This window comes from Podarcis raffonei, chromosome 5 (assembly GCF_027172205.1).
Source record: "Podarcis raffonei isolate rPodRaf1 chromosome 5, rPodRaf1.pri, whole genome shotgun sequence".
NCBI lineage: Eukaryota > Metazoa > Chordata > Lepidosauria > Squamata > Lacertidae > Podarcis > Podarcis raffonei.
The window spans coordinates 72837013-72846698 of NC_070606.1; positions in this window are offsets into that span (position 1 = coordinate 72837013).

The following is a 9686-nucleotide window of genomic DNA, read 5'->3' on the forward strand; positions in this document are numbered from 1 at the left end:
AAGTGCAAGTAGATAAATAGGTACCGCTTTATAGCGGGAAGGTAAATGGCATTTCCATGTGCTGCGCTGGTGCTGGCTCGCCAGAGCAGCTTCGTCACGTTGGCCACGTGACCCGGAAGTGTCTTCGGACAGCGCTGGCTCCCGGCCTCTTAAGCAAGATGAGCGCGCAACCCTAGAGTCGGACACGACTGGCCCATACAGGCAGGGGTACCTTTACCTTTAACACTCAGAATAGATATTCAATGGAAGATATGCACAAACACAAAAATAGACTTGGCCCACACAACCAAATTGTTGTTCCTGCTGCTGTTATTTCAGCATTGATATAATATATGAATAGAAAGAGAATATATGTAAGTCTCCCTAACTTTTGGAGGAGGGAGGAAAGGAGCTGTAGGGAAAATGAATTTTGACCATTTTAATTCTGAAAGCATCACACTTGGGCCAAACTAGTCAAGACACCATTCATGCAATTAGCAATTGTATGGATGACTTTTAAAAAGGAAATGGTCATGGAGGCTATGGTCTGGATTGCCACAACAGTGAAGGTAAAAGAATTGCTTTACTTTCATGGATTCAGTTATGTTAGTACATCTTGGGGGGGGGGGTGAAGAATCTTTTGTATAGAAAAAAGTCAATGTTCCCCAGATTGCCCACCCCCAGAAGGACTGTAGCTCAGTGATAGAGTGTATGGTTTGCATGGAAAACATCCCCGTGTTTAGCCCTTGACATCTCTAGGCAATAATGGGAAAGTCTGCCGCCTGAAATCTAGTCAGCTAGATGGGTCAATGGTTTGACTCAGTATAAGGTAGCTTGCTGTGTTCAAGCACTTAAAAGTTTGGTTTTCAGGAAGCAATGGTTGACTTACGGAACAAAACAATCACTATAAGCTGCAACTTGAATACATTAATTCTATTATCATATATATGTGCACGTAGTACAATACAGGAAGATAAGCCAAAAAAAGAGGGGGAGACACACTTTTCACAAGCAAATGTTAGAAAATACAGCAAATTCTACAGTTCTAGAATTTCAGTGCTTAGTGTCTAGTTTTGGCAATGTACCAAAACTTTGCACAGGCCTATCTCAAAGGACACACTTCCCCATGGTTGACTGGCTGGCTGTCTACTTGAACAGGAACGCTCCAGCTTTCAACTTTCTGTTGCAGGCCCCACTCTAATGTATAAAAATGCATTTATTTCAATGGGACTAATAATGCACAAATAGTTATGTGAGGGGCTGAAGACTATTTCATTGATTTGACCATTCCACCCATTCCCAACAGCTCGTAGTAGGAGGCAATGGGATGGTGAACCTATGGCCCTCCAGACATTATTGGGGTCCAACTCCCATCAGCCCCACACTGTATCATCAATGGTCAGGGATAGTGGAGGGCTGGCATCTCCAGAAGCACTTGAATGACAACAGGTTCCCCACCCGTCACAAAACCACGTACACTTCTAAAAACAAGATAATGTGACTCGGTTAACAAGTTTGCAAATAATTACATATTCGTGTGCTACTTTAATTTTGCTCTGTGTCATCAGTCTGAAAATACTTTCCTGTTCATCTTGCAGATGCCCCAAACATATGTCTTTGATTTACCTGAGAGAACAAAGCGCCTCATCTTGACTCTAAACAGATGAATAGTTAATCAAAGCGCTTGACACGGTAAAGGAATGTGCAAACATGCAAAGAACTGGAGAAGACAGATTCAAACAGAAAATACTGCATGAAAAAATAATAGTAAAAATTAGCACATTTTAAAAAACACTGGGACTTACTGAGGACCAGTGTTGACAGAGACTCTGAACACATCACTTGGTGATCTGTCTGTGTGTGGGTTGTTGGTTTTTTTTCATATATATTATCAGGGGGTGTCATCAGGATTACAAAGATCACATCAGGAACTCCCTGCGTTGTTATCGTCTTTTTTTCTTTTCTTATGAAAGCCTATCACATCTCATTTTACCTTCAATTGTAATGACAGCATTAGATAAACAGAGAAGCCTTCTCCTTCCAAAAAACATGGTTGTAGTTCTCTGTGGTCGTATCCACACCATACATTTAAAGCACTAACAGTCACAACTTCCCCAAAAGAATCCCGGGAACTGTAGTTTACCCATCAAAGAACTGTAATTAAAGCATCCTTTTAAAAAAATACATTTCCCAGGATTAGATGTATGGCGTGGATGTCACCTATGTGCACTGGCCAAGGAGAATGGATTGTAATAGTTCATTTAAAAAGGGTCCAGTGAGGAAAGCTACCCCTGCTTCTTGTCCTAGCGGCCGCTAGGCTGTGCATATGGATGTTTGGATGGCATCCATTACTCATCCATTTAGTACTCTTTGTCTGAGGCTGTGTACACATTACTAGCTGAAAACACAGCCAGATTGTTCTTTTTCTCAGTTCCAATCGAAGATGGTTTTGGGAGGGGACACATCAAAATGCAGTATTTCATAAGAAACGACAGAACAGATTCAGGATAGACATGGACTGCAGCTAGACCAATTCCCAACTCAGTAGTGGGAGAGTGCTGGATGCAGACTAAATGGGATTGTGTACACAGCCTAAACGACACCTAGGGAGCAACCCTTGCCCTTAACCTCTGCCTCAAGTGGGGTTTTGAAGCTGGCAGAGATTTGCCTCTGCTGGGCTCTGCCAACGGAAGCCCTCTCTGTGAATCTTCCAAAAGCAGTGTCGAGGACACTGACCGAAATTTACAGGCATTCTGCCTCCAGCAGTGGAGGCAGAAGTGTTGTACAGCATGCTACCCTGGGGAATAAAAAGCATGAGAGACACAGCAGTCTCTTTCTTTCCTTAAGTGACCTTCCCACAGGTCCAGGAACAGCACCTGAGAAGCCCCACTTCTGTTGCGCTCAAAAGGTACTGTCTACTTCCCTTGAGAGATGAGGAAGGATCAGAGCCATCCCACTTTCTTTTATGAGCGTAGTCTGCCACTGCTGGAAATTATAAATCAACAGGAAGGCTATTGTGTGTTTGTATACACAACCATGGAGCCATTTGCAGACCTTGACTGTTGGCCTGTTACGGTTTCCGTCACGCTGAGTACAGCTGGAGAGGAGAGAGACCTTTGTACAGTTTTGTGCTTGTTCAACACCTACGCGAGACAAGATTATAAAACAATTTGGTGTTTATTGAGGCAAACAGACTTTAATGTGGGCTGCCTCCTGCCAATATTAGTAGGCTTCTGAGTATGATGGCATTTAAAACAAGAAAACAAGAAAACATGACCAGTTTTGAAAAGGGTGGCTGTGGGGGAAGAAAATGCCAGCTCATCAGCAAAATAGGAAAGCACATTTTTAAAATCAATATACGGTAATTGATACCACATAACTTCACAGAAAAACAAAAACAACTACCTTGCAAACACTTACACTAGTTCGTCTGCCCAGGCATAGCAGCATAACTCCTTGGTGAGACGTCCCCACCCTGTGAACAGTGCTTCCTTCAGGTTTTTATTTTGTGGGGTGGAGCTTGGGAAGGGTCCATCGTTCAACAGGCCAGAGTACATATTTTGTATGCAGAACATCTCAGGTTCATTTGCCAACATCACCAGATAGGACAAGGAAAAGGTCCTGCCTGCAACTCTGGGGAGCTACTGTCAAATACTGCTACAGATGGTCTGATCAAAATAAGGCAGCTTCCTATGAGCCTAAGAACATTGCCCCCAGGAGGCCCACTCCTTTAGGAAGCTGTCTTATACTGAACCAGGCCACTGGTCTATCTAGTTCAGTGTTGCCTACATTAACTGGCAGCAGATGAGCTTCAGGCAGAGGTCTTTTCCCCAGCCCTACCAGGAGATGCTGGGGGTTGAACCTGGGCTTTCTGCCTGCAAGGAAGGTGCTCCACCAGCGAGCTATGGTCCTTCTTCAAGTAGGTACACCTCCACTGTCATGACTGCCCATTGGCTTGCCCTCCAGGTCCAGTTTGTATCACTGCAAGTCAGGGTAAATGGAAGCTCTTGCATCTTCTCCTAGGGTTCCTCCAGATTGGTGGGGTTTGTATTCTGTATTCTGGTGGGGCTGTATTCTGCAACATGTCTTTGGCTCAATCATAGTGCATTCCACGGTGGATTTATACTGGATTATACTGGATATGCATACAGACTTTAAAAAAATAATAATCACAGATTAATGTGGAAACAGGATGGAATGAACACAAGTGAAACAAACATGAACTGGAAATGATCCATCCATCCTTAGCTGAATTGTGCCATCTCTATTTACCCAATTAGTAGGTCTAACTTGCTCTTAGGATTCTGCAACTATTGCTACAGGGAAGTAGAGAAAAATATGAAAGAGTTGAGCTTCAAGGAACAAGCTTAATACCTACTCGTTTTCAATATTGATATTCAAACTGTGGCAAGGAGATTGGTTCTGATTGTTTCATCTTGAACATCTGACCTTGAAATCTACCTCAAGGCAGATTCTGAATGTTAAATTCATTTGAGCCCTACTCCAGTGTGCTAGAGAATTATTTTTCACCCCATCTACTAAATTAGAATGTGCATCTTGCTAATTGGCTGTCTTGCTTGCTTTATTTGGAAAGTCAAAGTTATCTTTAGCCTTCTCATTCTGCCTAAATAAGTCAGTAAAGCATGGAAGCTGGCACACTCTCTCATCAGCAAAAATTGCATCCACAAGAGACATAATCTTAGTTGCGTTGCTATTATTATTATTATTAACATAAGACACAGGAACGTAAGACAAACCCTGCTCAATTAGACTGAAGGTGCATTTAGTACAGCATCCAAGTTCCCACAGGGACCAACTAGATGCCTCTGGGCTGCCCACAAGCAAGGCAATCATCCCCCAACAAACACTATTCCGTGGTAGACTGCCTTTATTAAAAAGGCTTATACAGTGAGAAAACACAAGCAAGCAGTAGGGATTCTCGTAATGCAAGGGGAGAGGGAGAGCGAGAGTCTGAAGGCTGAGCTGTATTTGAGGGGATAATGCAGTTTCTTTGTTTATTCCTTTTCCTTGCTGTTTATCCCACTTTTCCTCCAAGGATCTCAAGTTCTCCCCCTCCTCAACTTTGCCTCACCAGAACCATGTGAGATAAATTAGTTAGGCTGAGAGACTGTGACTGGCTCTCTGTGAGCTTTGTGGCCGAGTAGTCTCCCAGGTCCTAGTCTGACACTCAAATCACTATGCCACACTGGCTCTCCACAATAGTTTAGTTCAGTGTGTCTGAATCCAATACACACACCCAAATACAAAACTCTGTAATTGTACCACACTGGCTCTTCACACTTAACTGGGAAGGATTCAGAAGTTTAAACATGATGCAATGGTTTTAAACTAAAAAAGCATATCATATAAATTAATTATGGGCAGAGGCAATCCGCAAGAGAAGTCATCATCAGTCCAAATGCACACCTTAAAACAAGATATCCCATACCTCATACGTGGGTAGCCCGCAAGCCGTACACTACTCACACAGACCTCCAGTGTGACCAGCCATGGGTGCCCAAGCCTCTTCCACCACCAAATTCCACCCCTGACCAATGTAAATTTTGCTTTGGAGGGGCGAGGTGACAGCATGATTTCAATAAGGAGTGATAGACATAATGAAGTTATGGTTAAACCACAGCTAAAGGCCTATTTAAACTATTCTTTTATTTAAAAAAATATACTGGTCTGCTGTGGTGAATTGGGCCCTACTAACCTCCATCTGCCCTCCGCCAGCCCCCAGCTGCTTGCCTTCACCCTGACAACTAATCCATCATGGCTTTACCTGTCATTGGCTCTGGGTTCACCCACTCTTGGTCTCCCCGTCTTCCATCCTACCTGTCCCTATGAACACCAGCCACCATTGGCCATACCTCAGTGGTAATGTGCATGGTTTGCATGCAAGGGGTCCCAGATAGGGCAGGGAAAGACGTGTGCCTAAAACTCTAGATAGCTGCTTCCAGTCATGGTAGAAAACTTTGAGCTAGATGGAACATTGGTCTGACTGTGTGTAAGGCCATGTTTTACTATGTTGCTCACTGCCAACTAAGATTTCAGTCTGGGTAAAATTTAGAAGCAAAAATGTGCATAAGCAATATAGCAGGTGAAGTATGATCTGATCACCATAGTATCAAGATAAACACATAACCCCCTGTTTTTATAGGTGCCAGGAAAATATCTATATGTTGTGTTCTAGGTTGTTTGCCAAATGTTGCTTCATGGATATTCGCCACCCTATCATTTTATTTGCCTCCCAGGGTTGTTATAAGAGCCGTAAAAGGGTAGAGTTGTCTTCTTCTTTCAATTCAGGCTTATGTATGCGGTGAAATTCTAACACATATCAGTAATTATGAGCACAGAACCAGTGGGTGTTCCCCATTCTGGATTACTTTGTGGATTTTGTTAATATTTAAAAGTGTGATCTCGAGCGCAAACCCTAATTAAATATCCTGCAAGACAAGATTCCATGGTGGCTACAAAGAAAAAGAAAAAAAAAAGACTGTGAAATCCAGGAGATTTAACTACAGATTCTGTTGTATGATTGCAAGTCAAATCTGTTCCCCTCAGATCAACTGCCACATGTACATGTGTGAAATCAAGAGAAGGCAAAGCCAGATCCATCAAGGAGGGTAAAACGATCCAGTAAGATGAAAGTAAGGCGTTGCTGCTAAACTTTCACTGAAATGCATTCCTTTCTCAATTCTATTACTGCTTGAAACTTAGTCTGTGACCGCAGGTACTGTGTGCCTCCACAACTGCCCCCCTTGCAAAAAAAAACCCCTCTCTAGAGTCGTGATTTTTCATGAGTAAACTTTTGCTCACAAAAGCAGAGTCCCTCTTATTTTAGACATTGTGGTATAAAGCCAAGATTTCACACTGTGCTAAAAGCATTACAACATCCACCAAAAGCGCAAAATGTATTTTAAAAATGGTGAGGCCGTACACAGAATAGCTGTGGTTTCTGAACTCTCGCCAAGTCAAGTTGGAGGCTTCTCTCCTTGCCCAATGAAATTAAAGCACAAGCCAGAAAAGATATGTATAAAATGACCTGCAGTCTACTATATCAAAGCTAGCAGATTGCTTTTACTCACTGAAGCACACTAAAATCAGTGTACACCCTTTATATTTCATTGACTGTTAATCTGCCATTATCCTATTTCAGACTGAAATACCTTATGCTACCATTGTGCTTTGATGGCTCGACAACACTGGCTTAGAGGCAATTTTAGGGGGTGGGAGTAACAAAGCCTCTTGGGGCCAGTCCTTTTTTACTTCTTTTTTTTTTTTTGCATTTTTAAAACACCACCACAGAATTTCTTTTTAAATGAGTTACAGAGGCAGAAAAACAGGAAGAGTCAAATGCACTCCTGGTTTTAAGTAAATGTAAAGACATCTTGCTAAAACAGAAATTGTTTCACGTCTGCATTTCGATTTTGCAACAGAGGAATGGCATATGTTTTCCATTGCCATTTAACGCCTCTCACTGTGGCCCAGTGCACACGTACCACTAAACCATGGTCATGCAATATGAAGACACCACAGAAATCCACAGGCTTCCCCCTCCCCACCCCACCCTTCTTCTCAGGCAAGGCCATGTGGAGGAGGTGAAGCACTTCTACTCCATTTTAAACTATCCACAGTTACAACTGAACCCTAAAATTTGGCTCTTTTCACTATGGTTTATAGAAATAAAACTTTTTCCACTACTCTTTGGCTTGTTTCAACAAACCACAGCTAAGATTAACCACAGGTTGCCTTGGTTCTAACAACATGCCAGGCCATGGTTAATCTAAAACAGATATAAAACATTTCACACTGACCCTGAGGGCACTACATGAAAGAACATTGCCCTTTCTGTTGGGGCAAAACTGGGTATGTACATCCCACACCTCTGCTTCAGGCTACTTATGTGCTGTGACCCATAACTATGTATATTTGGATAAAGGCTTTTGTCTTCTTGCTGCTACAACCTAACAGTGCCTTTTCTGGAGAGTGTTTTGAATTGTGGGTGTATATTAAAAGACGCCTGCTCCTTGGGAGAAAGGCGATGGCAAACCTAGAGAGCATCTTAAAAAGCAGAGACATCACCTTGCCAACAAAGGTCCGTATAGTAAAAGCTAAGGTTTTCCCATTAGTGATGTATGGAAGTGAGAGCTGGACCATAAAGAAGGCTGATCTCCGAAAAATTGATGCTTTTGAATTATGGTGCTGGAGGAGACTCTTGAGAGTCCCATGGACTGCAAGAAGATCAAACGTATTCATTCTGAAGGAAATCAGCCCTGAGTGCTCACTGGAAGGACAGATCGTGAAGCTGAGGCTCCAATACTTTGGCTACTTCATGAGAAGAGAAGACTCCCTGGAAAAGACTCTGATGTTGGGAAAGATGGAGGGCACAAGAAGAAGGGGATGACAGAGGACGAGATGGTTGGACAGCGTTCTCGAAGCTACAAACATGAGTCTGACCAAACTGCAGGAGGCAGTGGAAGACAGGAGTGCCTGGCGTGCTCTGGTCCATGGGGTCACGAAGAGTCGGACATGACTAAACGACTAAACAACAACAAATTTCTTCTAATCAATTGGTATTTGACCATCTAGGATTTTCTGGCTACCAAAAAAGAGAGCTCTACTTTTGCACCTAGAATTCATATTTAGGACTTGTTAAGCAGTTGAAAATTGTTAACAGTTTGATAAGTGGCCATAGTTCAGCAACAGAGCACCTGTGCTATGCATGTAGAATGTGCCACATGCAATGATTAGGAAGACTTTGCCTGAGACTCTGGAGAGCCACTGATTCATAGCTCATGCTTTTGGTCAGGGGAAGGGCTGTAGCTCATTGGAAGAGCAAAAGGTCACAGGTTCAATCCCTAGTGTCTGAAGTTTGGGTTGGGAAAGCCGCCTTCATGAAACCCACTCGGTCTATGTGGATAATACTAAGCTAAATGGATCAATTGTCTGGTCTCCTATGAGGCAGCTTCCTTCAGTAGGTCCAAAATTTCCCCGCTACTTCTTCAGCTTTCAGCTCCACTGATGAAGACAGGGGAGAGGGGAGAGGAAAGCCAACACAGCAGCAGGAAGTCTTTGTGGGAAAGTCTGAAACAGTATCAGGGGTCTCCCTAAGGATAGAAAAATAGCTGCATCCAACCAGACACAGTGCAGGACCTGGAGAAAAGACACGGACAGCTTCAAAAAGATTTTTAAAGGCCAGCAATGAGGATACTAGAACCTCCATTTTATTAAATAGGTCAAAGAAGGAGGGTGTGAACCATCTCCCTTTCCTGTATACATACTTGCCTTACACACACAAAAAAGGAAAGGAAAGTCCCTCTAAAGGAAACTCTTGTCAGCAAAAGCAAATCGCATTTTAGAAGGGAAAGGGAATCCAGCTTTTTCACTACAAATGCAATTTTTCCTACTTTAGCCATAAAGCTCATTGGCCAGCACTGAGCCAGCTGCTGGCTCAGAGCTTACTATATCTCACCAGGTTGTTGGGAGGATCAGTGAGGGGAGAACAGTGTGCCTCTGAATAGCAGACAGAGGTATGTCCTGAGAGAACCAGAGGATGTGTTGGGGCAGCCACATCCTCACTTCCTTAGGGTTACTTAAGAATTGTGCTTGCTGAGCAACGGCAGAAGCAGGCTAGGCAGCTATTGCTATCAACTTCTGAAGATATTTTGTGCCATCTGCTTTTGCAACAATATTTTAGCTTG